The sequence below is a fragment of the Neofelis nebulosa genome, chromosome 9 (genome assembly GCF_028018385.1).
Source record: "Neofelis nebulosa isolate mNeoNeb1 chromosome 9, mNeoNeb1.pri, whole genome shotgun sequence".
Lineage (NCBI taxonomy): Eukaryota > Metazoa > Chordata > Mammalia > Carnivora > Felidae > Neofelis > Neofelis nebulosa.
Window position 1 is genome coordinate 111,122,943 of NC_080790.1, and position 27,984 is coordinate 111,150,926.

The 27,984-nt window shown below is 36.5% G+C and overlaps 1 protein-coding gene across 5 annotated transcripts in view; it reads left to right on the forward strand.

Moving 5' to 3' along the window:
* Window positions 1-27,984, forward strand: part of RNF24 (ring finger protein 24) — a 79,368-nt gene that overhangs the window by 7,596 nt on the left and 43,788 nt on the right. For 2 of the 5 annotated variants that reach the window (XM_058684995.1, XM_058684994.1), the window contains exon 2: window positions 18,675-18,810. The exons of 2 other annotated variants lie outside the window; for them this stretch is intronic. The gene's annotated coding sequence lies outside the window, so the exon portion shown is untranslated. Of the gene's footprint in view, window positions 1-9,833; window positions 13,261-18,674; window positions 18,811-27,984 lie in introns of those variants that run through there. One more of the 5 variants, XM_058684996.1, reaches the window with a different exon arrangement.

The window sequence follows — 27,984 nt, forward strand, 5'->3', positions numbered from 1 at the left end:
TTGGAAATATGCTGGAAAGTCTCATGCTTGGCTATAATTAAAGTTTTTACTTAAAGTTATTAATTGTCCTTGAAAACAGGCCAGGATGAACTATTATGGCAGTAAGAGTGATTTTTTTTTAATCATAGAACAGTAGATTAATAGCCAGGGGCAATATTATACCCAGAAAATCATCCTTCACATTAGCTAACCTTTACTAAATACCTTTTTTGTCAGTAGCTTTACATGTATTGCTTATTTTCTCCTCACAGCAACCCTCAAAGGATTTTTCATAGATGATAAGAGGTCTAAGAAGTAACCTGTTCAGGTTCACAAGGTCAGAAGCCAAGTTTAGAACCCAGGTTTTCGTCCTCCAACCCACCACATGTCACAGTTGATAATGTCAACTTTCACAAGAATACAGCTCTTTCCTATTCAGATGCTATCCTGCACTGGTACTTTGAGAAGATTGTTGATAAAGGGAATTCAGAGACTGTTGCAGAAAATAGCAAGCAAATAAGGAGAGATTTGAAGAGCCTGTACATTTTTTTAAAATCTCTTCTGATGCTCTTGAAGTAATTAACCATTGCAGAACTACACAGTAAACAAAAAATGAAGCAAATAAAAATAACTAGAAAGGACTATATAGTTTCCTAGTGTTGTCATAACAAATTATGACAAAGTGGATGGCTTCCAGGTTTCTCCAGTTCTGGAGATCAGAAGTCTGAAATCAAAATGTCAGCAAGGCTGCCTGCCACACTCCTTCCAAAGACTCTAGGAAAGAAACCTTCCTTGCTTTTTCCAGCTTTTGGTGGTTCCACCCATTCCTTGATTTGTGATTACATAATTCTAATCTCTGCTTCTCTCTTCATATGGCCTTCTCTTCTTTCTATTCTAAAGACGTGGTCCTTGGGCTTGGGGCCACCCGGACAATCCAAAATGATCTTATCTCCAGATTCTTAATTATATCTGCAAAGACCCTTTTTGCAAATATGGTCATATTCCTCAGGTAAAGATGTGGACATATCTTTTGGGAGGCCACCATTCAACCTGTTGTAGGGGTAAGAACTTCTTTAGTGATAATTTTCATTTTTCACTGCTGTGTTACTCAGAATCCCAGATTAGATAAGTATTTGGTAAACCATGATACAAAATGGGGAAAAGTCTTGAAAGTATAGGATAGAAGACAAGTTCAGAGGGAGGTTTAGGGAATCGGAAGGTTTCATGGAGGTTGTATTGCTTATGACAGACCATGAAGAATAAATGGTCGAGATAACCTGAAATGTGCAGATGGTGGAAATATCCAGAACAAAGATAGGGAGGCATATTCAGGGAACCATAACTAATGCATTTGACTAAAGTGTGGTACTTAGAGAAATAGTGGTGAATGGGGTTGAAAAGTCTGAGCCAATTCATGGGAGGCCTTTAGTGTTGAGTTGATGAATTTGTACTTTGTTTAGAGTTGCATATCCATGAGAACACTGTATTACAAAGGTTTCTAACAGGAGCCTTCAGAGCTATGATAAAATCTTTGGAAAAAAATCTACATTTTTTTCTATAAAAAGATTTTCAGAGGGATTCATAACCCTAAAAAAAATGTTAAGGACCACTGCTCCATTAGAAATGAAATGTTTTATGCTTTGAAGATGTTGCTGGAAGATTATTGATTTTTCTGTTTGGTTTACTTTGAACTACTTGGAAGATAAGAAAATGGAGCTCCAAGGAGCCTTAGTCAGCACTCTGTGTGGAATACACTATGAACATTGCATACTAAAAAGTTAAAATACTATTTCAGGAGGGATGTGAAGTAGGTGCAGGGTTCTTAGAAAAGCGATCAAATGATTACATAAAAAGAAAAAAATTCATAGCATTCAGTTCAAAATGCAGCTGTGATTTCTGTTTTCTGTGTCTCAATTTTTGTTATTTCAGTTCACTACCACCACCCATTTAGAACTCCAGAATTATATAAAAGCATGACACAATTCTGAGGAGAGAAAGCCAACAGCTGTGTTCTTAAAAGTTGGTTTTTTTAATGTAGTCTGTGAAACTGCTTGTTCTCTGCTGTGGATTTTCAGTGGAATAACCTACTTCAGGAATAAAATGATATATTCCGTAGCTGTTTGAATGTCTTTGTTTATTTGGGCTGCTATAACAAAATACCCTAGCCTGGGTGTCTTATAAATAACAGAAATTTCTCACAGTCCTGAAGGCTGGAAAGTCCAAGATCAAGGCGCCTACAGATTTGGTGTCTAGTGAGAACCCACTTCCTAGTGCATAGATTGTACATTTTGCTTTTTTGCTGTGTCATCATGTGGTGGATAAGGGCAAGGGAGCTATCTGGTCTGGGCCTCTTATAAGGGCACTAATCCCAGGGTGTCTGGGTGGCTCAGTGTACAACTCAGATCTTGATCTCACAGTTTGTGAGTTTGAGCCCCACATAGGCTTCAGATCCTCTATCCCCCTCTCCCTGTGCTCCTCCTCTGCCTGCACAGGAACACGCTCTCTTGAGAGAGAGAGAGAGAGAGAGAGAGAGAGAGAGAGAGAGAGAGAGAGGCAGAGTGTGAGTGGGGGAGGGGCAGAGAGAGAGAGACACAGAATCTGAAGCAGGCTCCAGGCTCTGAGCTGTCAGCACAGCTGACATGATGTGGGGCTTGAACCCACAAACCAGGAGATCATGACCTGAGCTGAAGTTGGACGCTTAACCTACTGAGCCACCCAGGCACCCCAATAAATAAACATTAAAAAAAAATAAGGGCACTAATGCCATTCATGAGGGCTTCACCCTCATAATGTAATCACCTTCAGATACCAGTCGCATTGTGGATTAGGTTTCAATATATGAATTGAGGGTTGGGGGATACAAACATTCAGTCTGTAGCACTGACCATATGGTACAGAGAGAAAATTGATGTTTCTCCTTATAACTCGATTTCTAAATAATCAACTGCCATTGATTTTTTTTTATTGATCCGTTTATTTTCTACCCAAGATTAATATGACTTAAAAGATTTACCTGTACTGTTTTTCTTTTTTTTTTTTTCAATGTATGAAGTTTATTGTCAAATTGGTTTCCATACAACACCCACCTGTACTGTTTTTCATACTTCTCTGGTAGTGAGGTTCTTCTTTTTCATTTTTTTATTATAAAAAAATTGTAAGTATATTCAAAAGTAAATAGTACAACATACCTCCATATGTCCATCACAAGATGTTCAGCTGTTACCAGCGTTTTGCCACATTTGTTTCATTTATCCTTTTTTCTTTCACCTTCATTTGCTGAGGTATTTTTTTTTAATTTTTAATATTTAATTTTTTTATTTTAGAAGAGAGAATGTGAGCAAGGGAGAGGGGCAGAGGGAGAGAGAGAGAGAGAGAGAGAGAGAGAGAGAGAGAATGAGAATCTTAAGCAGACTCCATGCTCAGCACAGAGCCCAGTGCGGGCTCAGTCCCAAAACCCTGGGATCATGACCTGAGCCAAAATCAAGAGTCAGACATTCAACCAACTGAGCCACCCAGGCGCCCCTGTTTGCTGAGGTATTTTAAAGCAAATCTCCAGCATTTCAGTGTATGTACCCTGACATATTTCTAAATGTATTTCTAAAAAAAAGTAGACATTGTCTTATAGACCCCAAATGCCATTCTCACACCTAATAAAATTAACATTTACTTCTTGGTGTCATCTATTAGATAGACCCTATTCAGGTTTGCCTGATTATCTCAAGAATATGTTTTTTAGAGATGTCTTGTTCATACCAGGATTCAAAGTCCCTGGACCACTTTTGGTCATTTTGTCTCTCGTGTCTAATTTGATCTAGGGCACATCCTCTTCCCACCCTCTCTCCCCACCTTTTTTGTTATGTCATGGACTAGTTAGTTGCAGGAACCAGGTCATTTGTCCTGTGGAATATCTCACATTTGGGATTTGTCTGTTGGCTTCTTCATGGTGTGAGTTTATTAATCTATTCCTAGTATTTCCTACAAATGGAAGTTAGCTCTAGAGGCTTGACTAAAATCAGACTTCAGTGCTTTGGCAAGAATGCTTAGGAGGTGCTTAATATTATACCACATCCAGAGGCCTGCTGTTGTGCCTGGCTACCCTGCTTGTAGTAATGATAAAAGACTCCACTGATGGTCATGTCAGTATCATATTTCATCCATTGCAGCAGAATGGTGATTTTCTTATTCTGTTATCTGATCCACATTTAGTAACAGGAATTCTGTAAAGAAGACTATCTCATCAAGTAGGGCTATTTAGGGTTACCCTGAAATATGCTTTGTATAAGAGGCTGTCAAGTATATTTTTTAATATTTTTTTAATGTTTATTTTTGAGACAGAGAGACAGAGCATGACCCGGGGGAGGGGTAGAGAGTGAGAGGGAGACACAGAATCCAAAGCAGGCTCCAGGCTCAGTTAGCACAGAGCCCGATGCGGGACTCAACCCACGAGCTGTGAGATCATGACCTGAGCTGAAGTCGGACGCTTAACCGGCTGAACCACCCAGACGCCCCTGTCAAGTATTTTTATAGTAATTGTGTTCTTGATAAAAGATAATGAGTTTGAATCAGAATAAAAAGAATTGAGTTAATCTTTTGTTTTAATGAGTGTCACAGTGAAATTCTGAGTACTATAGCAAAATGTGAACGATTGCTTTTCTTTTACAATTGAGAATGTGGACTCCAGTTGCTCTGAAAGTTCAAGGTGTATATATGAAAGCCTGTTATAGACTAGAATCAAGCAGTGAAGAGGAAAGAGTACTAGATTAGGATTAAAAAATCAGGGGATTTCCAGAGTCAATTTGGCCCAGCCCCTGAATATCTATCCATTCATTCTTCCCGGGCTGAGCATTTTGTGTGTGTGTCCTTAAAATATTGTCAGTGTTTTTGTGAAATTGTGTGTAAAGAAATCAGAGTTGTATGTTGTAGAACTAATGTTTGAATATCTTTAAAGACAGGGAGAATTCTTTATTGGATATCATTCTTTTTATTTAAATTGTACTTTATGTGTCTCTTGATCACCATTTCTCCTAATACTTCTTGTTTAACTTCATGTCTTCATATTCTTATCCAGTAAAACTACTAAATAAAGTCATGCTGAAAAAAAAACCCTTACTTATTTGTCATGCTTCATTTACCTTAATCCAGATTGTTTTTATTCATCTTTTGAATTTGTGTGTTGTGGGAAAAGTAACCTTGATACCAAATGGAAATTAAAGAGGCCAGTGTTCTTAGCTTAGTGACCATCTCTAGAGAGTCTGTAATGTTACTTGAGAAAGCCGTTAAAAGTTTGTGCTAATATGATTTTTCATAGGCATACCCTTGCTTACTATTATTTTTAAATAATAATACCGTGTGTCTTTTCTGAAAGATAAAGAATGCTGTTATAAAGGGATCTTTCAAGAGACCATCAATAAGATCTATACTTATTTTTAGTCAGTTGAGCTAAGTATAAAAACTAACTATTCCTCATCAGGACTCTGAAATGGTTTTAGTATTGAAAATTATATTTTCCTAGGTTTCAGCACCAAAAAAACCCAACAAGAAACAAAAACAAACAAAAACCTATTACCTTTTCTTACTTTAGAATTAACACAGATGCTTGTGGAACACCTACTCTCTTTAAGTCATTGCACTTACTGAGTAGTAGAGTTGATTTCACTATTAGGATGAAGATTGTTGTTGTTGTTGTTGTTGTTGTTGTTGTTGTTTTTAAGAGCCCTCTAGGAAATTGTATTTCAGCTGTTGCCTCCTCACCTTCATTTAATGCAGCAGGAAGCCCCTGGGCCTGGGCCCCAAGATGCAGCCTTTGTCTTGTTTCCTTGTTTGTTAAGTGCTGTATGGGCTAGAAAGTGGTGGAGTACTGGAATTGTGGGGTTGAAACTCTCCTCTTTGGAGGCCACAAAGCTTGTGTATTCTCACACGTGGCTTTTGTCTTCTTAGGAATATCTCAATTATTTCATCCAGTATGCTGCTTGGATTTACTGTCTTGCCTTTATTCATATCAATAAATTCTTATTGAGTATCTTTTTTTTTTTTTAATGTTTATTTATTTTTGAGAGAGAGACAGACAGACCTTGAGCAGGGGAGGGACAGAGGGAGGGGGAGACATAGAGTCTCCAAAGCAGTCTCCAGGCTCTGAGCTGTCAGCACAGAGCCTAATGCGGGGCCTGAATCCACGAACTGGAAGATCATGACCTGAGCCAAGTTGGATACTTAACTGACTGAGCCACCCAGGCACCCCCTTACTGAGTATCTTTTAAGAGCCAGGTATTGTTCAGTCTGAATTTATAGAAATCTCACATGTTGTGGTAAATAACTGTTATTAAATAGCTCCAGTACGTTTAATGAAGTTAAGGTATAGTTCAATTCTGAATTTATTAGATCTGAGGTTGTAGTTCTAATATTCTTTTTCTGACATTTTAAATATAATCTGACTTAAAAGTTCCTATAAAGCAAATGAAAACTGGCTCCTCATAAGGAATTTCAATACTTTCTGCAGGCTAAGATAAATAAGAACAAATGTAGTGAAATCAGTGGAACTCACATTTAGATTTTATTCAGACTAACTTTCCAACTCTTATAAACCTAGCATACATTTTTGCAGTTATTTACAGGTTTAATTTCCTAAAGGCAAAAAAGGCATGTGGTATTTAAGTTCTGGCCCTACTATTTGTTAACTGTGTGCTTCAATGAAGGTAATTCTAATGGAATGTTTCATAGTTTTTGAATTTATAATTGAGTTACTTCAGAGATATTGTGAGTATGTTCTATCTCATTTAATAAAGTGCTCTCCTAATGATTTTTGCTGTTAGGCAATTTGATGGAACATGGAAAGAGTTGAACACAAAATGGAACACAAGAACAAACAATCCTCGCTACATGTCAGTGATCTCCTTTTCATAAGGATGAGACCGTGATGCTGCCATTTTCACCTGGCTACTGAGCTGTGGCTGGTTCCATTCCAATAGCAGTCAGATGATATTAAAAAAAATTGTTACCACTTAACTGCTCTGCATACTTTCTTAACTTTTTAGGAGATTCTGGATACATCATTTCTAATGTTTGTCTTAAGTCTGTTCTCTTCCTTCTCCCCTTTTTTTTAAACAGCTTTTCCGAGACATAATTTATAGCCCATACATTGAAAGTGTACAATGCAGTGAGTGGTTCTTGGTATATTCAGAGTTAGGCATCCATCACCACAGTCACTTTTAGAATATTCTCATTGTTAATATTAACAATATTCTCATTGTTATTGGATTATCTCAAAAAGAAATCCGTATCCTAGCCATCACTCTTCCATCCTGCCCCTTCTGCTCGCCCGTTCTCCACCCTAAGCAATCACTAATCTACTGTTTGTATCTCTATAGATTTTACCTATTCTGGGCTTTCATATAAAAAGAATCAGACAATATGTGGTCCTTTGTGATTGGCTTCTTTTACCTAGCATGATATTTTCAAGGTCTATCTATGTTCTCTTTTATAACAAAAAGAGATACTAAGATTCCTAGAGCTGGGAGTGCCTGGGTGGCTCAGTCAGTTAGTATCTAGCTTCAGCTCAGGTCATGATCTCACAGTTTGTGAGTTCAAGCTCTGCATCGGGTTCTGTGCTGTCAGTGCAGAGCCCACTTCAGATCCTCTGTCCCCTCTCTCTGCCCATCCCTCCAGTCACAAAAATGAGTAAACATGTTTAAAAAGATTCATAGAGGTACACTAACCTATCCTGTAGGGAGAAGAGATGAAATGATTTTCTTTTAAGTAAAGTTGACTGGTATCTCAGGACTGGTTATCAATCACAGATGATGAGAAAAGTTCTACAAATAGTTACTGTAACTGCCAACCCAAGAATGGTGTTCTAACATAGACTGTGGAAAAGATTCATTCATGTCTCAGCATTCTTTTTAGCTTCATTTGTGTGTGTGAATAATGTCATAATTATAGGTACATCATTCAATATGGATAATAAGATATAACTCTGTGGGACTGTTGTAACAAACTGTTGCACACTCTCATTTTTATTTGCTATTTTCCTTTTGTAACTAATTTTCCTGTTGAATATTCTGCATACCTCATACATTATCATATAATGTCTGTGTTTACCTGCTACCTGTTACGTGCTAATGTCTGTGGTTACATACTGCATTTTTTATTTTTATGTGAGCTTGGTGAGCTAAAGCCTAGATATTTTATTTGGGGATAACCAATGAGATGGATAGATAGATAGATAGATAGATAGATAGATAGATAGATAGATATTAGTATAAATGTTGGAGATAGGATACACAGAAATACAATCTTCAGAGCATCTTCCCCCTCAAATTTGTGGATGTAGTTAAAAAAAAAGAACAAAAAACAAAGGCCAGCCTTTTGACTTTGAAAAACCTGACCTCTCTGTGCCTCAGGTTCTTCCTCTATAAATTGGAGCAATTGGACTATGATACTTAATTAGTGCTGATGGTCTTTAACTCTGTGATTCTGTGAAGGTAATTGGTAAATGTACTACTGATGGGCCCAGACTACTTCCTACATTACATCAAGAGGTTAGGGTGTTGTAATGTCAGATTTCCTGTGTTCTAATTAGTTATCTAATGTGGTGTCATGACAGAAGGCTAAATATCAATTTAGCGAAAATCAAATTTTCCTGAAATAGAATTTGGAGCCATGGTCTGATATTCCAAATGGACTATTAATATAAAATAATTTAAAATAATACTCACCCAGAACATCTATATATGAGATAAATATTCAGCTATGAGTAGCAGAAAACCCAAAACAAAAAGTGGCTTAAAACAAGATTAAATTTTATTTCTCACTCATGTAATAGTTGGCACAAGTCTGGGATGGAGCTCCATGACATCAGGGACTGCTTACCAATTGTCCCTTTTTCCTTCTTAGCACTCTACCCTCGCTCTTGGGTGTAAACCATATTCTTATTGAGCAAGATGGTGATATCCACATTACAGGAAGCAGAATGGAGAGAGGGATGAAGCAGAAAGTAGAAGGTACCTTCACTGCTCTGTTAAGCATAATTATGAGATATTTCCATGTGAATCATCACATGTGAATCCGTGAGACATATGGCCATGCATAGCTGCAAGGAAAGGTGGGAAGTATAGCCATATGCCTCACTAAAAGTTCTACCTATAGTGGAAGAAAGGAAGAAAAGATACTGGGGGTGGGGAGTCCACTACAATCTGGTTGATGATAAATGAAAGGGAAAACTAAGGAGCATTTGCCATTGTATCTCTTCCATTAAAGAAGGAGTGTTTTCTATTTCTAGTAGGTGATACTGGTTCTCAAAATGGAAATGTCATTTTATAGGTGAAGAGCTGACAATGTAATGGGAACATCTCTTAAGAATATGTGATTCTCGGGGCGCCTGGGTGGCGCAGTCGGTTAGGCGTCCGACTTCAGCCAGGTCACGATCTCGCGGTCCGTGAGTTCGAGCCCCGCGTCAGGCTCTGGGCTGATGGCTCGGAGCCTGGAGCCTGTTTCTGATTCTGTGTCCCCCTCTCTCTCTGCCCCTCCCCCGTTCATGCTCTGTCTCTCTCTGTCCCAAAAATAAATAAAAGGGGCGCCTGGGTGGCGCAGTCGGTTAAGCGTCCGACTTCAGCCAGGTCACGATCTCGCGGTCTGTGAGTTCGAGCCCCGCGTCGGGCTCTGGGCTGATGGCTCGGAGCCTGGAGCCTATTTCCGATTCTGTGTCTCCCTCTTTCTCTGCCCCTCCCCCGTTCATGCTCTGTCTCTCTCTGTCCCAAAAATAAATTAAAAACGTTGAAAAAAAAAATTTAAAAAAAAAAAAAAACAAAAATAAATAAAAAATGTTGAAAAAAAAAAATTAAAAAAAAAAAAAAAAGAATATGTGATTCTCTTTTCTGTAACTGGGTTAATGCATAAGATCTTCCAAGAGAGAATTGCTAGGTCAATTTCCTGGTTTGAATTCATGAGTTGATATTAAGATTTATGAACCAGGCTCTTGTGAGTTTAGTTAGTGTGAATTTTTCCCACTGAGCCCAGTAGCCCCCAAGAGAACTGATCAAGCAGAGAATAGACCTAACCCTAGATGTACAATGACTTTAGAGAGAACATATGCCTTGTAAGGCTTCATTTGACCTGAGCCACCCATCTTATTCTTGATCTTGAAAAGGGAGAAAAATTACAAACTTATAAATAGTCTCTAATATATCCATCTACAAAATCAAAATAATAGTGTTTTGCATGATGAAGATTAGTAGTGGTCTTGTAAAAATTTTTTTATATAGGAAAGAGCCTCTAAGGGCTAATGATATTGCAAGTCTTGACTCTTAAAAACCCATTTAGAGAAGAATTATTCACTGTTTTGGAATGATTATGACCTTTTCAGAATTTTTGAAAATACAAAATCAGCAAAACCAGACTCACCCCCAGAATATTGAAATAACATGTTTCATCTGTGCCATTATCTCAGCTGTTCCATAGTCTGCCTAAAATCCTCTTAAGGATGATGTCTTCCCATATCTTTCTTAAAAGAACAAAGCGATCCCAGTAGACAAAGGAGAGCCTTTGAGGCTATGCATAGGACTATAATATCTATAAACCTGAGGCAATACAAGGTAAACTATCTATAAACTTAAGGTAATCATCACCAGTGTCAAAGTACCAGACAGCCTGTACACTTCGCTGGCTTCATAACTATTTGAGGTTTGCTAAGTTAGTCATGAACATCTTAGATGGTGTTTTATGGCTATAGAATTCTCCTATAAAATTAAGATCTAAAAACTGATAGGCTTTTGATTTACACAGATCAGCCATCTATAACTGTTGTTGAAGAAATGTAGCTAAACTAATTCCCATTTCCCAGAATTCCCTATTCCTAGTCACATCAGAAAGAAGTCCACTTGTGGCCCAGGCTCAGAGATTTGGATTGGAAAAGAATGGCCCAGGAAAACGTGGCCTAGACTCATATTATCCCTGACACGAGAAAATTCAGACGCTAATTCCAATGCTAACCTTGCAACAAAGAACTAGAAAAGACCCTGATAATGTTGATGAACACTCACTATATACCAGGTACACCCTCCAGAGACAGATGTGGTAACTATCCCCACTTAACATATGAGGGAATTGAGACTTGCCCACAGCCATAGTGAGGGAAATGACTAAGGTTGAATCTGCACTTAATGCCTCTGCTATGGCATCTTCCATAGAGCTCACTTACTGCGGTGGAGCCCTCTGATTTACCCTCATTTCCTGGCTGATGAATTTCTAAACCACAGAGACATTGTTTTCTCTCATTTTAAGGCTGTACAATAACAGAATCTTCAATCAACAGAATCTTTTTCATTTGTTAACTTGTTCTTGTTTTACTACTCTAGAAGTGCTTGTGGTTTACTTAACTTCCTTGTTTAGGTTTTAGTACGTATAGTTTATGCCATGTAATCTTCCTTCTTCGGGGATTCTAAGCTGTACAAATGAATTCTAAAAAGCCATTACCTTTTTGGTAATTGAGAATTCACCAATAAAGTTCTGGAATTAATGTGCTCAACCCAGAACTTTCAAGAATAGGAGGTAACCTATAAAAGTTTATAGAGGACCTTCTTGGCACTTCGCCCAAAGTAACTTGAACAGGGTCTGTCTGTGCACCTTCCCAGTGGTTCAGGTTTGATTTAGAGTTAGCCACAACTCAGCCACTTTTATGATACAATTTACAAAAGGTGATCCATATGTAAAGGAAATGTAGTGCCTTCTAATAACCTTTCGTATACTTGAATATAATTATTAAGTTACCTTATCTATAGACTGAACAAACTCAAGTCCTTTAATTAAAAATAATAATAATAATAACCTTTCATGACGGCTCCATTAAACAGAGTTGCATTGATTTCTGTCTGGTAACCTGTGTTTTTCCAGGGAGTTACAAGTGATTGTTCGTGTATTTTCTGTGGACAAACGTCTTAAATACAACTGACCTCTCCAGATTATCACAGCTGACTTTTTCCTTTATTTAAAGAGTGGCTCTTTTTCTGTCTTTCAGGCCACTCTGGCTCTTTGTTCAGGATGTGTTCTTGGTTATCACGTATACCCAGCAACTCCCAAGTGATGTTTTCAATAGTCAGTGCTGTTTCCAGAAATGCCATGACATTTTCAGAATCAGAATAAAATAAACTTTAATTAATTTTAATTTAAAAGACACAGTTCTTTGTCACAGATTGGAGAAAAATAAAGGGACACAATTAAATGGGATGTGAGATCTTGGAGTAGATCCTAGAAAAGAAAAAAAATCAATAGAAAAACTGGTGAAATTTGAAGTCGGCAGTACAGTAGTGTTACACCAGTCTTGATTTCCTGTCCTGGTGGTTGTGTAAGATTTTAACGTTAGGGGAAGCTAGGTGAAAGGTTTATGGTAACTTGTGCAGCTTCTCTGAAAATCTAAAATTATTTCAAAATTAAAAGTTTAAATATACATGTATATTCACAGCTCCAAATTGTTTGGTAATTATATTGTTGGCCTTTCTTGAGTCTCTCTCTAAGGCAACAACAATGAACCAGGATGCATCAGCATACTCACTGCTCACAGGAATCCCAGAAATCATTTGCACATCCATTGAAACACTAACAGTAGGATGCAACAGTAGGATGCAGTAGGATCTTATGGGAAGAAGAAAGGATTTGGATTCAGATGTGAGTTTCAGTCCCTCTTCCACCATTCACTACTGTTTTCAGTAGGGCAGCTACCTTGACCTTTGTTAGTCTCAATTCCTTCATCTGAATACAAAGTATAATACCCATCCCACAGTGATTTTAAGAATTAAATGAGATTTATATATGTGAATGCTAGTTATAAACTCTAAAACACTATGCAAAATGTTCACTTTGGTTCATATCCTAAAGAATTGTTTGAAGAAAAAAGATTCTCCAGTTTCAGAGATTTTTAAGGTTATTTTTTTTCCCTAGATTAATTGTATTGTAGCATTGAGTGCAATCAGAATCCATAGGTGATATATTTATAATTGTGTTTACATTATTTTGAGTCTTTTATCATTAACAGTCAGTTTGAACTTGAACCAATATGACTAAGAACCACAAAGCAGTAAGCTGAATATTGTATAGTATACTTAACATAGAGATTTTACATGAACATTATTTTTACTTATTTAAGCCAATGTCTAGCCCTTTTGCTTTAGAAGTCATAACACTAAGAAGAGAATTTCAAATATGAAAGCTCCAAATTTGTTGGTTTTCCTGAAATTTAAAGTGAAAGTCATCAGTGGAAGCTGTGGATCTACTTTCAAAAAAGACCCTAGAAAGGTACAATGTCCAGTCTACCAATTATATGAGGCTTATATACAAACTTGTAGTTTGTTTCCAAAAGTAAGTTATTCTATAACAAATTGGGAAAAAAAAAAAAAAAAAAGCTCAGCCAATATATTTAAGTAGTGCTGAGGTGTCTGTGGCGAAATTTAATTTTTTTAAATTTTACATCTAAGGGTTATAAAGTTGATTCTAAATCCATATTTCAGGTGGTTTAATGCTCTGATTCAGTACCTGGTGAAGGACTGCTGTTTGGTTTCAATCAGATGTTAATTATTCTTCTTGCTTTGTCTTGATTTTTAGCTGTTTCATTAAAGCAGCCTCATGTAGATCAATCAGGCTCTTTTTCAAAAATCCCAATCTGAAACCAAGACCAGGGGTGCCTGGATGGCTTAGTAGATTAAACATCCAACTTCCACTCAAGTCATGATCTCACAGTGTAAATTCTAGCCCCTCACTGGGCTCTGTGCTGACAGCTCAGAGTTTGGAGCCTGCTTTGGATTCTGTGTCTCCCTCTCTCTCTGCCCCTCCCTCGCTTGTGCTCTGTCTCTCTCTCTCCCTCTCAAAAATGAGTAAACATTAAAAAAAAATTTTTTTAATTTAAAGCCAAGACCAAAAGGCCAAAGAAATAGAAGATCTCGTGAAGTCAGAGCTGCTCATCAGTAGTCCTCAATTGCTTATCTTTTTTTTTTGGAGTATCTAGTTTTAGTGAACCACAAATTAAACAAAATGTCTCTCAAGACAGGGCAGAAACACATAATTTTAAACTTTGTATTAGTATCAATATATTGGTACATTCTAAAAATGCTGATCTGCAGCAGATTCTTTTTTTTTTCAATTGCTTATCTTTGAAGAAGAGAAATATTAAAAAGATTGTTACCGAGTTGGTAAAATGAAAAAATAAAATCTGTTATCCTCAAGCAATGCATTTTCCAATTTAGTAAAAAAGTAGTTTATTAAGAATAGATGGAAACTTCCTTAATATATGGTATGTATATGTGTGCCTGTGTCTGTGTCTCAGTGCTATACACATCCTATTTATTTATTTTATTTATTTATTTTTTAATGCTTATTTATTTTTGAGACAATGCGAGAGACAGAGTGCAAGCAGCGGAGGGGCAGAGCAGACAGAGGGAGACACAGAATCCGAAGCAGGCTCCAGGCTCTGAGCTGTCAGCCCAGAGCCAGACGCGGGGCTCAAACTCACGAACTGTGAGATCATGACCTGAGCCAAGGTCGGATGCTCAACCTACTGAGACACTCAGGCACCCCTACACATCTTATTTATTGATAAAACAACAATCTCATAAGATTATGAGGAAAACAATTTCCATTGTATTTTTAACATTGTTCTAATGTTAGATTAGATGTTCATTGTTAGATTAATGTTCGTTGTTAGATAATTGAGAGAAGAAACAGTGTATATAATTTGTAAAAGAGGAATTAAAATCATTAGATAATTATCCTAAGCAAATGTTGATTTAAGATGGATAGCCACAGGATATTTATGAAATATCTAATAATCCTTATGGAAAATTTTCCTCACCAAATCTGTCCCAAAAAGGCCAGGATTTTCAACCAAGTCTTTTAAATAATAATCAAATTTGAAAAATCCTTACAAATCTTTACAAACAACACAGGGAACCTTTTTCTATTTACATTTACAGTTAAATTTCTGTTGTAGCCTCCTTAGTAAGTAATGTATGCACATATTATAAGATATAAAAGGTATTCTATTTATTTATTTTTTAATGTTTATTTAGTTTTGAGAAAGAGAGAGAGAGCATAGGCAGGGGAGGGGCAGAGAGAGTCCAACGTGGAGCTCGAACCCGTGAACCACAAGATCATGACCTGAGCCGAAGTTGGAGGCTTAACCAACTGAACCACCCAGGTTCAGTATTTTAAACAGATATTTGATGAAAAGTCAGTCTTCCTCCAGCCCTGTCAGAAACAGTCACTGGTACCAGTTTTTTATATATCCTTTAAGAGATGTTTTAGGCATATGCAAAGCTAGTTTCTCTCTTAATCTTTTTACATTTATGGTAATGTGCCACATACACAGTTCTGTACCTTGTTTTTATTTTGTTTACTTAGTAATATTATCATGCAAACTGTGCCAAATCAGCACAAAATACATTTTTAATCACCCAGTGCTCATCATTATAGGTGCACTCTTTAATCCCCATCACGTATTTTACCCATTTCCCCCCCCCCCCCCCGCCCACCTCTCCTCTGGTAGCCATCAGTTTGTTCTCTATAGTTAAGAGTCTGTTTCTAGGTTTGTCTCTCTCTTTTTCCCCATTGCTCGTTTGTTTCTTAACTTCCACATATGAGTGAAATCATATGGTATTTATCTTTCTCTGACTGACTTATTTTGTTTAGCATTACATTCTTTAGCTCCATCCATCCATGTTGTTGCAAATGGCAAGATTTCATTCTTTTTATGGCTGAGTAGTATTCCACTGTATATATATATACACCACATTTTCTTTATCCATTCATCAATCAGTGAACTCTTGGACTGTTTCCATATTTTGGCTGTTGTAAATAATGGGGCAGGGGCACCTGGGTGGCTCAGTCGGTTGGGCGTCCAACTTCAGCTCACGTCATGATCTTACAGTCTGTGAGTTTGAGCCCCGCGTCAGGCTCTGTGCTAACAGCTCAGAGCCTGGAGCCTGCTTTGGATTCTGTGTCTCCTTCTCTCTCAGCTCCTCCCCTGCTCATGCTCTGTCTCTCTCTGTCTCAAAAATAAATAAAAACATTAAAAAAAATTTTTTTAATAAAAAAATAAAAAATAATGGGGCAATAAATATGGGGGTGCATGTATCCCTTTGAATTAGTGTTTTTGTATCCTTTGGGTAATACCCAGTAGTGCAATCGCTGGATCGTAGGGTAGTTCTATTTTTAACTTATTGAGTAACCTCCATACTGTTTTCCAGAGTGGCTGCCCAGTTTTCATTCCCACCAGCAGTGCAAGAGGATTCCTTTTTCTCCACATCCTCCCAACACCTTTGTTTTCTTGTGTTGATTTTAGTCATTCTGACCAGTGTGAGGTGATATCTCATTGTAGTTTTGATTTGCATTTCCCTGATGATAAGTGATGGTAAAGCATCTTTTCATATGTCTGTTGGCCTCTGTATGTCTTTTGGTTAATTTTTCGTTTCGTTTTTTATGTCTTTTTTGGAGAAATATCTTCATGTCTTCTGCCCATTTCCTAATTAGATTATTTTTCAGTGTTGAGTTTTATAAGTTCTTTATGTATTTTTGATACTAGCCCTTTATTGAATATATCATTTGCAAATATCATCTCCCATTCTCTAGGTTGCCTTTTAGTTTTGTTGATTATTTCCTTTGATGTGCAGAAGCTTTTTAATTTGATGTAGTCCCAATAGCTTATTTTTGCTTTTGTTTCCTTTGCCTCAGGAGACATATCTATAAAAAAGTTGCTACAGCCAATGTCAAAGAGGTTACTGCCTGTGTTCGCTTCTAGGATTTTTATGGTTTCAGATCTTACAGTTAGGTCTTTAATCCATTTTTAACTTATTTTTGTGTATGGTATAAGAAAGTGGTCCAGTTTCATTCTTTTACAAGTTGTTGTTCAGTTTTCCAAATGCCATTTGCTGAGGAGACTTTTTTCCATTGGATACTTTTTCCTGCTTTGTCAAAGATTAATTGACCATAGAATTGTGGCTTTATTTCTGGGTTTTCCATTCTGTTCCATTGACCATGTGTCTGTTTTTGTGCCAGTACTATACAGTTTCGATTTCTACAGCTTTGTAATATAACTTGAAGTCTGAAATTGTGATGCCTCCAGCTCTGCTTTTCTTTTCCTAGGTTGTTTTGGCTATTTGGGGTCTTTTGTAGTTCCATACAAATTTTAGGATTGTTTGTTCTAGTTCTGTGTGAAAAATGCTGTTGATATTTTGATAGGGATTGCATTAAATGTGTAGGTTGCTTTGGATAGTATGGACATTTTATCAGTATTTTTTCTTCCAATCCATGAGCATGGAATGTCTTTCCATTTCTTTATGTTGTCTTCACTTTCTTTCATCAGTGTTTTATAGTTTTCAGAGTACAGGTCTTTCACCTCTTTGGTTAGGTTTATTCCTAGGTATCTTATTTACAACATTTTTTAACAACTGCAAAATTAGTTTATGGTGATAAACTATAACCAGTTACATATTTAGGTTGCTTCCAACCTTTTGCTATTACAAGCAGGACTGCAAAGAAGAGCCTGGTATATATGTGTTTTTGAGTAGACATGTAAGCACATTTGAAAGTTAAATTCCTAAATGTGGAATTGCTGGGTCAATGGGTAAATCCATGCATAATTTTGTCAAGTTGTTCTCATGGAGGCTGACAGTTTTACTAATTGACAATGTCACTAATGTGTGAGTGCTTACTAATGGGTAATATCAACTACTGGATAATATCAACTTTATAATATATTAGATTCCTATATGAATTTAGACTGCTCTCCAGCTTTCTTGTATCCACCAGGGTAGGCTAGGTTAAACCGCCATAACAACCTCAAACTCTTAGTGGTTTATAATAAGAAATTTCTTTCCTTTTGGTACATGTCCATCAAGGGTCGCTGGAGGCTCAGCACCATGACTTTCACTCAGTAACTTAGGCCAACAGGGTTGCCACCATCTTGAACATTGCTCTTTGTCCTGGCTAAAGGGAAGAGGGCCCTGAAGAATCTCACACCATCAGTATAGTCATACATGTGCCCAGAAGATGGAAAACGAGATATTTGGCAAACTGCAGCTATGATTAATTATCACATCTCTGTTCTGTCCTGTAATCTGTCAGTTCATGTGGTAGTAACACAAGTTTTTCTTTTTTGGAATATGTCTGCTATTTTCCCATTTTCATTTTTCCTGTTGAACTGGAACTAGCTTCTCTAACTACCCTCCAGCCTCCAGAAAAAAAGCCAAATTATGGCAGTATTTTTCATTTTGTCTGCATTAAATCTATAGATTTAAAGAAAATTGATAATCTTTATAATATTGAGTTTCCACAACCAAGAAGCAGATATATATTTTCAGTTATTTACATCTTCTTTTGTATCTTTCATATTTTCTTAATATAGATTGTGTATATTTATTAGTAAGTATTCTTTTTTATTTTACTGTCATCTGCAAATAATCATTTAAATTCCTTCTGTATAATCAAGTTGGTTTTCTTGAAGGAATAGAAAAGATAACCATTTCTCAAATAACATATCCATAACATAATCAAAAAAATTTTTTTAAAGTTCATACTGAAGATTTTTCTTTTCATGATCCATCTTTTTAATAATTCTAGTAAATAAGTAGATTAGCATTACACCAACAATAATACATTTACTCCAGCAACTAGAAGCACTTACCAGTTTTTAAGAATTATATTTGTTTTGTGCTCTGCAGGTGTCTATTATGCCCACCTGTACAAGAACCCAGGAGATGATGAGCCATTAATGTAGAATAAGATCTGGCTCTAAAGAAAGAGGCTCACTGGCCCATTCATCAAACTTGAGAGATGTTGAAAATTAAACATCCCCAGGTAATTAGAGTATGGTTTTGAGTGACACAGGCATTGCTCTCCTGTTACATTTTTATTTCTTTTGTTGTGAGAAAAAACATTTGTGGGGGGAATCAGCTTATTTCTAAAAGTAAGCAGGTATATTACATTTAGGGTTTGTTTTCATGCTAAGAATGAGAACTGCTCATTACGTCTCATTTCTTTGTACTGCCTTTGTAATTATGATGTAAAGTTCAACCTGAGAGTATTTTCCTTCTTTACAACTTCTCATTTTGTACTCCTATCTCAGCATTATTCTGCTCTTTTTCCTACAATCCATACTCTTTTAAGAGTTCCGTCCTTAATCACAAGACCGAATCACAAGACTGAATTAAATAGAAGTTGGTCATTAAGTGCTGATAAGCGGATTATTTGTGAAATTATATTGTATGTATGGTTGTGCTTAGGACAGAGGTCAGAAAGGAATACAAGACATCAAATTTGAATACCTCACCATCATCAAAGTGAAGTCTCATAAAAATCCGATGGAATGATTTAAACTGAAAATAGAGACTTTACACAAAAATGGAGAGAAAGTCTTTATGGAGCCAACGCAGAATAATTACTGGGAATATGACAGAGTAAAAAGAGACCCACCAAAATAACAAACATCTGAAATATAAAATGTATAAGAAGACAGAGTTCAGTTGTGGCGAGCAAAGGTAGCACCATAGCCTTGATTTTAGAACTTGGGCACTACCAACAAAGAGAAAAGCTGTGTACAAAACCAGAGAAAACAATGGTAATAGAAGAAGCAGGGGGAAAAAAAAAAAAAACTGAAATGTAGAAGGAATGGAATTGTCAATAATAGGACTGAAAAGAGTAAAAGACACAAAGACTATTAAAAAGAACTAGTTAGAATTAAAAAAAAAAAACACCTTGAAGCACCGTGGTAAAAATATTTTTTTAAAAAATGTACATCCCTTAAGGGGAAAAAAATCTTATCAGGATAGTGGAGTGGTCAGGGCACCTAGTGGCTCAGTGGATTGAGCGGGTTGAGCATCTGATTCAGCTCAGGTCTTGATCTCACAGTTGGTGAGTTCGAGCCCTGCATCGGGCTCTGTGCTGACGGCTCAGAGCCTGAAGCCTACTTCGGATTCTGTGTCTCCCTCTCTCTGCCCTCCCCCGCTTGCACTCTGTCTCTCTCTTTCTCTCTCTCTCTCAAAAATAAATATTAAAAAAATTTTTTTAAAGAATAGTGGAGTGGTCAATAAAATTCAGGCCAAATGGAAAGATTCAGGTTAAAATTCATGGAATAGACAAATAGGTTATAACAAATCCTGTATACCTAGTTTTTTGCTCCTGCAACTCTCCTCCAAATAATGGGGGGGGGAGGGAGTGTTACAAATAGGAAGAAGTTTCAGTAAAGGAAAAACTGAAGTTATTGTAGAGAAAAACCAACCTTTGCCTCCAGGTTGAGAGTTTGACATGTACTTATTTTCCAGATTTGACACTTAAAGACAGTATACTCACATACCTACTTACCAGTTTAACACTAGAAATAACTATCCTCTGGAGGATGAAAGATAAAAATGACCTTAGACTTGTAACTCAGATAACACAAGATGCATTTAGAGAAATATTTACAGAATACCAACCAATTATCTTGTCTAGTTGTCTGCCTTTTGAAGATGAAAGATTTTTGAGCCCTGATATCTTAGAATCTCCAATAGCCCAGTACCAGAGGAGATTACAAAAGACTGGGAATGCAGAGGAAATTTCTGAAAGTGATAGACTGGAGCACTTTGAAGGAAGTGAGTTGGTGGTACCATCTAAGAGGAGCAGCTTAGGTACTCAGGCACAAAGCACCTCAGGGCATGACCTCTACCTGAGGTTCTGCATTCTGGGGTTTGGGCCTCTGCACATACGGAAATGCAACCCTAACCTATACTCAAGGATAACCAGGGCCTAGGAAAATCTTGTTGACCAAAGCTCAGAAGACTATCAATTTACAGACTTATCATGAGAAATAGAATTTTCAGGTGAACCAGGGGCACCTGGGTGGCTCAGTTGGTTAAGCATCCAACTCTTGGTTTCAGCTCAGGTCATGATCTCACAGTTTGAGCCTCATATCCAGCTCTGTGCTGACAGCGTCGAGTGCTTGGGATTCTCTCTCTCCCCTGCTCTCTCTGACCCTCCCTCTCTTGTTCTTTCTGTCTCTCTTAATAAATGAATAAACTTAAACAGTTTTTTGTTAAAAAAAAAAAAAGGAATTTTCAGGTGAACTCAAGTGTTGACTAGGCAGGAGTAAAACTTTTGTAGTTTCTCTTATGTAAGTCACATGGGGGAAACGGAATTAAAATTACTGTATAACTTTGGTACATTAGAATAGATTTAGAATCAAGGAGTGTAAGTGATCTTAAGCAGTGTTTCTCTGCTAAACTTGGAAGTATTCTAACGTGGTATAGGGATGCTTTCTGGGGGACCTAAATGCTTGACATTCACTGGTGCACTGTAGATATGGCAGGAAATGTATGCTTAATTCTGTACATATACTTTATGCTTCTATACAAATGGACTTCTAATACTTGCTCCCTTTAAATCTTTTAATACCAGGGAAGCCTGGGTGGCTCATTCGGTTAAGCGTCTGACTTCGGCTGAGGTCATGATCTCACCATTTGTGAGTTCGAGCTCTGCGCAGAGCTCTGTACTGACAGCTCAGAGGGAGCCTGCTTCAGATTCTGTCTCCCCCTCTCTCTCTGCCCCTCCCCCACTTGCACCCTGTGCTCCTCTCTCTCTCAAAAATAAACATCAAATCTTTTAATACCATTGGCTCTACCAGCTTTTATAGACATAGACAAATACTAGTCAGATACATCACTGGATTTTTTCTTTTACTTTAAATACAAAAAATTAAAAAGATGCAGAAAATTCCATAATGAAGACTCTGTCCTCCTAGATACCTCATCCCCTCACCAAAAGCAGCTCATGTTATCAATTTCTTAGGCATCTTTCCAGAGATGCACACATTCAAATTCCTGTATTCTTTAGTAGTGAAATATACCAAATCCAACTCATAATAGATGTGTTGTGGTTTTATTGGCCTCTGACAAAGTAGAGAACAGTCAGCTTGGACTGAGCTGCAGAGGCTCCACATCTGCTCCTGACTATTAATAGAGACATAGAACCTGCCATCTAATTCTTTTAGGCTCAAGTTATTGCAGTAGAGCCAGGTCCTGGCCAGCCTAGTAAGGCCACACTGTGGCTCATCAGCTGAACCTCAGTCACAGGTCTGAGAGAATAATCTCTTCTGCAGTTGTTTTCCTATGCTCTAGCTAAACAAACAAGGATGTATCTTGGTTTTCTTATGTTTGTAATTCATTCCTGAGACCATCTTTGGTTATGCTTAGAAGACAAAAAGATTGCATCTTCTAAAGCACATACTGTTTGGGCACTGTCCCATTTGGGCAGGGTCTTGAGAGACAACTTGTAAATTTTCTATTTTATTGTCAGAACAATGAGCCAGAGATCACCTAGTTCAAAGTAAAGTTATATTTGGTGAGAATATATTTATAACAATTATTTTAAATGGTGATATATAAGTAAAAAGCCTGATTGAAAGTCACTATGTTCATTTGCCTTGGTGTATGTTTTGTAGCTAGTTGTTCTTGGGGTCTCACTGCTCAGAGCTGTGAGTGCTTTATTAAGATTTATTTTTATGTAGGCATTTAGTCACACCTACCCTAAAAAATTTTTCCATGTTAGGCTCCAAAGTAAATATACAAAAAGCAGTAGCTTTTCTCTATGCCAGGAATAACCAGCTTAGAAAACATAATGGAAGAAAAGATCCCATTCATAATAACAGCAAAAGTACATGTAATAACTAGGAATAAACTAAAGGAAAGTATAAAACCTGTATGAATATAGCTATAAAGTCTACTGAAAGGCATAAAATGAAACTAGAATAAATGAAAAATAAGTTCCCTGAAGTAAGCTATAAATTTAATATACTTTCAGTCAACTTCCCAACAGGATATCTTTTGTTTATCTGAAAAAAAAAAAAAAGGTATAAGAAAGCCTTGAGGAGTACCTGGGTGGCCCAGTCGTTGAGCATCTAACTCTTGGTATCAGCTCGGGTCGTGATCCTAGGGTCATGGGATAGGGCCCCATGTTGGGCTCCGTACTCTGAGTATGGAACCTGCTTAGGATTCTCTGTCTTCCTCAGCCCCTCTCCCATATGCATGCACGTGCTCTCTCAAATAATAATAATAATAATAATAATAATAATAATACATAAAGGCTTACTGAAAATATTAAAAAAGAAGAGTAATAATGGAAATATTGCCCTATCATGTACTAATTATTGGTATGATAAAGCTATATTAAAACAAAACATTGCATGCTGGTGCAGGCCATTATCACAGATAGAAAAAAGTGAAGGGACTGCAGAATCCAGGAACAGACCCAGACATATGTAAAAAGTGACTCTGAAAAAGGTAGAATTTTAAGACAGTGGAGAAAGAGCTTTACAAATGCCTTTGCAATAGATGACTAACCATTTGGAAAAACAATTTTAGGCCTTTTTTCCATGCAATAGTTTCTAGATGGGTTAAATACCATGTAGGTATTAAGAAAGAATATAGGTGAGAATTTCTATTATCTGATGTGGGAAAATCAAAGATAGAAATCATAAGGGAAAGGCAACAAACTTGGTGGCAATAGGGCCAGGCAGAAAATTGAATCACTCAAGTACACTTGGGTAGAAAACAAAATCATACAGTCCTTGATTCATTTCTTTCTTTCTTTCTTTCTTTCTTTCTTTCTTTCTTTCTTTCTTTCTTTCTTTCTTTCTTTCTTTCTTTTGATAGAGGTAGAAATATTTATCTACTTTGAGAAAAGTAACAGGATAATTACAAGTGACCTACTGACATTTGGTTCAGAGTTAGGGAGTATTAGGGGATAGTGGAAATTGTGATAAATGAGAGCATAGTGACTTAGCCCAGGGGTGCACTTTACCCTACTATGTAAGAATGTCCCCTCCTCACCTCCCAGTTGCACAGCAACATAGCAGCTTGGAGGCCCGAAGACCACTGAGCAATTGTTGCCCTGCAAGAATGAAGCCCAAAATTATTAGATCTTCTGATCTTTTTCCATGTAAAGCTGGACATTGCAAATTGTGTATATATATATATATATATATATATATATATATATACACACATATATATACATATATATACATATATATGTATATATATGTGTGTGTATATATATATATACATATACACACACATATATATACATATATACATATATATATATATGGAGCAGAGAGAGGGAGAGAGAGAATCCCAAGGAGGCTTCACACTGTCAGCACAGAGTCCCAGTTTGGGACGCCAATTCACTAATTGTGAGATCGTGACCTGAACCAAAATCAGGAATCAGATGTTTAATCTACAGAGCCACCCAGGTGCCCCACAAATTGTATATCTCCCAAATTTAAACTGTTATTCTCAATTTTTAAAACTTTGTATATGCCAAACAAAACATATTCACAAGCCCAGATTTAGCTCATAAGCCTCAAGTTTGTGAACTCCACTGTATAGTTTTAGTTTTGGTTTCGTGATTATGCTTACCTGCTTAAAGATGTTGGGATGCTCTCTACCTTTTTTGTTTTTTCTTTGTTTCTGTACTCTGGGTCAGTTTTTTTGGTAGTGGAATTATCTGTACAAGTTTAGATGGAGTTCCACCTCCATTGCCATCAGTGTCTGGACCTTTTTATGAAGACACAGTTGTATATTTTCAAGATTTCTTCTTGAGCCAGTTTGGTTCCTATTCCTATAAAATTCTATATATTCCTATAAAATCATACATTTATAAATGAATTCTCTTATAAGAGATTTTTTAAAATGTCAGCATAACACTAGTTTTTATCTTTTTCACATTCTTAATATTTTATTGGTTAGTTGGTTGATTTCAGTTCCCCTGTGGAATTTTTTGTTTGTTTTAACCCATCTATTTCTGTTTGACCTTTATTAATACATTTTTCTAGTTTATTCTGTTTGATTTACTCTTTTTCTAGCTTCTAAAGTGAATTCTTTTGCTCATTTATTTTCATAAAGATTGGTAATACAAGATTGAAGATTATGAATTTTTCTCTTAGTACAAGGCTTTTTCCTCCAATGTGATTAATTTCTAAATGGTCTATAATTTATTTTGATTACCTCTTGGACCCAAGTCATTTCAAAGATTATTTTTTGAATTCCCAAGTAGTTAGTTTTCTTTTGTTTATCTTTTTACTGTTGAGTTAATTTTATTGTATTGTGGGCACAGAATGTGGTCTTTTAAATGTTCCTTATAATAAACAGTTTATCTAAATGTAGATGTTCCAGAGTCATTTGAAAAGAATGTGTTTTCTCTGTAAGATACAAAGTTCTAAATGTATATGTATTATTTGTTAATGGTATTGTTTATATTCTCTCTCTCTCTCTCTCTCTTTAGGCTGCACCATGGTTATATTTTTACCAAATTCTTAGTGTGTTTCTAATAACCTTTGCTTCTGTATTTGGATGCTGTGTTAAGTAAAGGTTTATGTCTATATGTCTTATTTGGTTATATATACCTCTCATTTTTTAATCATAAAGCATCATTGTTCCATGTAACCTGTTTCTGCCTTCATTTCTACTTGTTCGAAATTGGCACTTATACAATATTTACCTGAGATATTTTTGCTCATTTTTCCTATCACCATCCTCATTTAGAAAATTCTTAGAGGGGCGCCTGGGTGGCGCAGTCGGTTAAGCGTCCGACTTCAGCCAGGTCACGATCTCGTGGTCCGTGAGTTCGAGCCCCGCATCAGGCTCTGGGCTGATGGCTCGGAGCCTGGAGCCTGTTTCCGATTCTGTGTCTCCCTCTCTCTCTGCCCCTCCCCCGTTCATGCTCTGTCTCTCTCTGTCCCAAAAATAAATTTAAAACGTTGAAAAAAAAAATTAAAAAAAAAAAATTCTTAGAATTGTCAAGTATTTTCTTATAAACAGCATATAACTGATTATTGTTTTTATGTAGTCTTAGAGTCTCTTTTTTATTAAGGGGATTTAAACCATTTATTTTCCTCATAATTAACTTTAGATCTTGTTCCTACCATTTTATTTTATATTTCCTTCATTTGCTTTCTTATGACTACTCCCCCACACATACAACTTTTGTTCCTTCTCAGATTTTACTAAAATGATCCAGTTTTCTTTGCTTCATAGTCTTCCCTCCTAGTCATGAAAGCTATACATCCCATTTGTGGCTCACTACATTTTAACACATGTATTTTTGTGTTTGATTTTTTTTGTTGTTATTTTTTGTAGATGCTTTTTATCAAGTCAAGGAAGTTCCCTTCTAATCCTGTATTTCTGGGGGTTTTTATATTGAATTGATGTTGAATTTTGTCAGATGCTTTTTTTTTTTGCGTTAATTATTATGGTTATATGATTTTTTGTATCCTTTAGCTGTTTAATATAGTGATTGCATTGATTTTTTTAAAAAAATATTAAGCCAGCTTTACATCCTTGGAATAAGCTCCACTTGGTCCTGATATAAAATTCTTTTTATATATTACTGAATTCTAGTTGCTAAATTCTGTTGAGAATTTTTATGTTTATGTTCATGAGATACTGTCCTTATCTGCTTTGGCAACCAGGGTAATACTAGCTTCAAAAAATTAATTAGAAAGTATTTCCTCCTGTTTTCTGCAAGAGATCTTCAATAATTGGTTTTAATTCTTCTTTAAACATTTGGTAGAATTCTCGGGTAAAATCATATGGGCCTGGAGCTTTCTTTTTTGTGTATTTTTAAATGACACACTCAACTGTTAAAAGTTACAAAGCTATTCAAATTACTTTATATTAGAGTTATGGTAGTTTGTGTTTTTTGAGGAATTGGTCTTTTTTATTTAGGTTGTTAAATTTATGTGTGTATGCCCTAATCCTTTTGATGGCTGCAGGATCTGTAGTGATACCTCCTGTTTAATTTTTAATATTGGTAATTTGTGCCTTTTTTTTTTTTAAATCCTTGCTACAGGTTTGTCAGTTTTATTGATCGTTTCAAAGAACAGTCTTGGCTTTTTGTTTCATTGGTTTTCTAGGTCATTTTCCTTTTTTTAATTCATTGATTTCTGCTCTTTATTTCCTTCTTTCTGTTTAAGTTGGGTTTATTTTGCTCGTTTTCTAGAGTCTTGATGTGGAGTTTAGATTGATTTGAAATTCTCCTATTCTAATGTTATACATTTTAGTGGTATGAATTTCCCTCTAGGTACTGCTTGATCTGTGTCCCACCAATGTTGATGTATTGTATTTCCATTTTCAGTCAACTTTACTGTATTTTTTTGTAAGTATCCTTTGAGACCTCTTTTGACCCACGGATTTTAGAAGTGTGTTGTACCCAAATGTTCATAGCAGATTTTTTTGTAATAGCCAAAACTGGAAACAACCCAGATGTCCTTCAGCAGATGAATGACTAAACAAACTGTGGTACATACATAACTGTGGAATAAAAAGGAACAAACTATACATGCAATAACCTACCTGAATCTCCAGAGAATTAGGCTGAGTGGAAAAAGCTAAAAGCTAACTCTAAAAAGTTCCATAATTATTCCATTTATGTATCAATTTGGAAATGACAGCATCTTAGACATGGAGGACATACTGGTCACTGCCAGAGGTTAGGTCCTGAGAGTGAAGGGCAGTAGTGTGTTGTCGTGAAAGAATCCTTCTGGTGTTCGAACTGTTCAGTATTCTTCTCTGTGGCGGTAGATACACACATATGCATGCATGCAGGAACAAGCATAAGGAAAACTGAGGAAATCTGAGTAAGCTTGGTTATATCAATGGCTATCCCGTTTGTGATGTTATCGTTATAAATATAACTAATATATAGTTATGATTTTTTAATGTTTATTTTTGAGCGAGAAAGAGAGAGAGACCGAGCGCAAGCAGGGGAGTGGCAGACAGAGGGAGACACAGAATCCGAAGCAGGCTCCAGGCTCTGAGTTGTCAGCACAGAGCACAATGGGGGCTTAAACTGACGAACTGCAAGATCATGATCTGAGCTGAAGTCAAGCACCTAACTGACTGAGCCACCCAGGCGCCCTGTATAGTTATGATTTATACTGTTCAATGTTAGCACTGTGGGACACTTGGCAAAATATACAAAGGATCTATTATTTCTTAC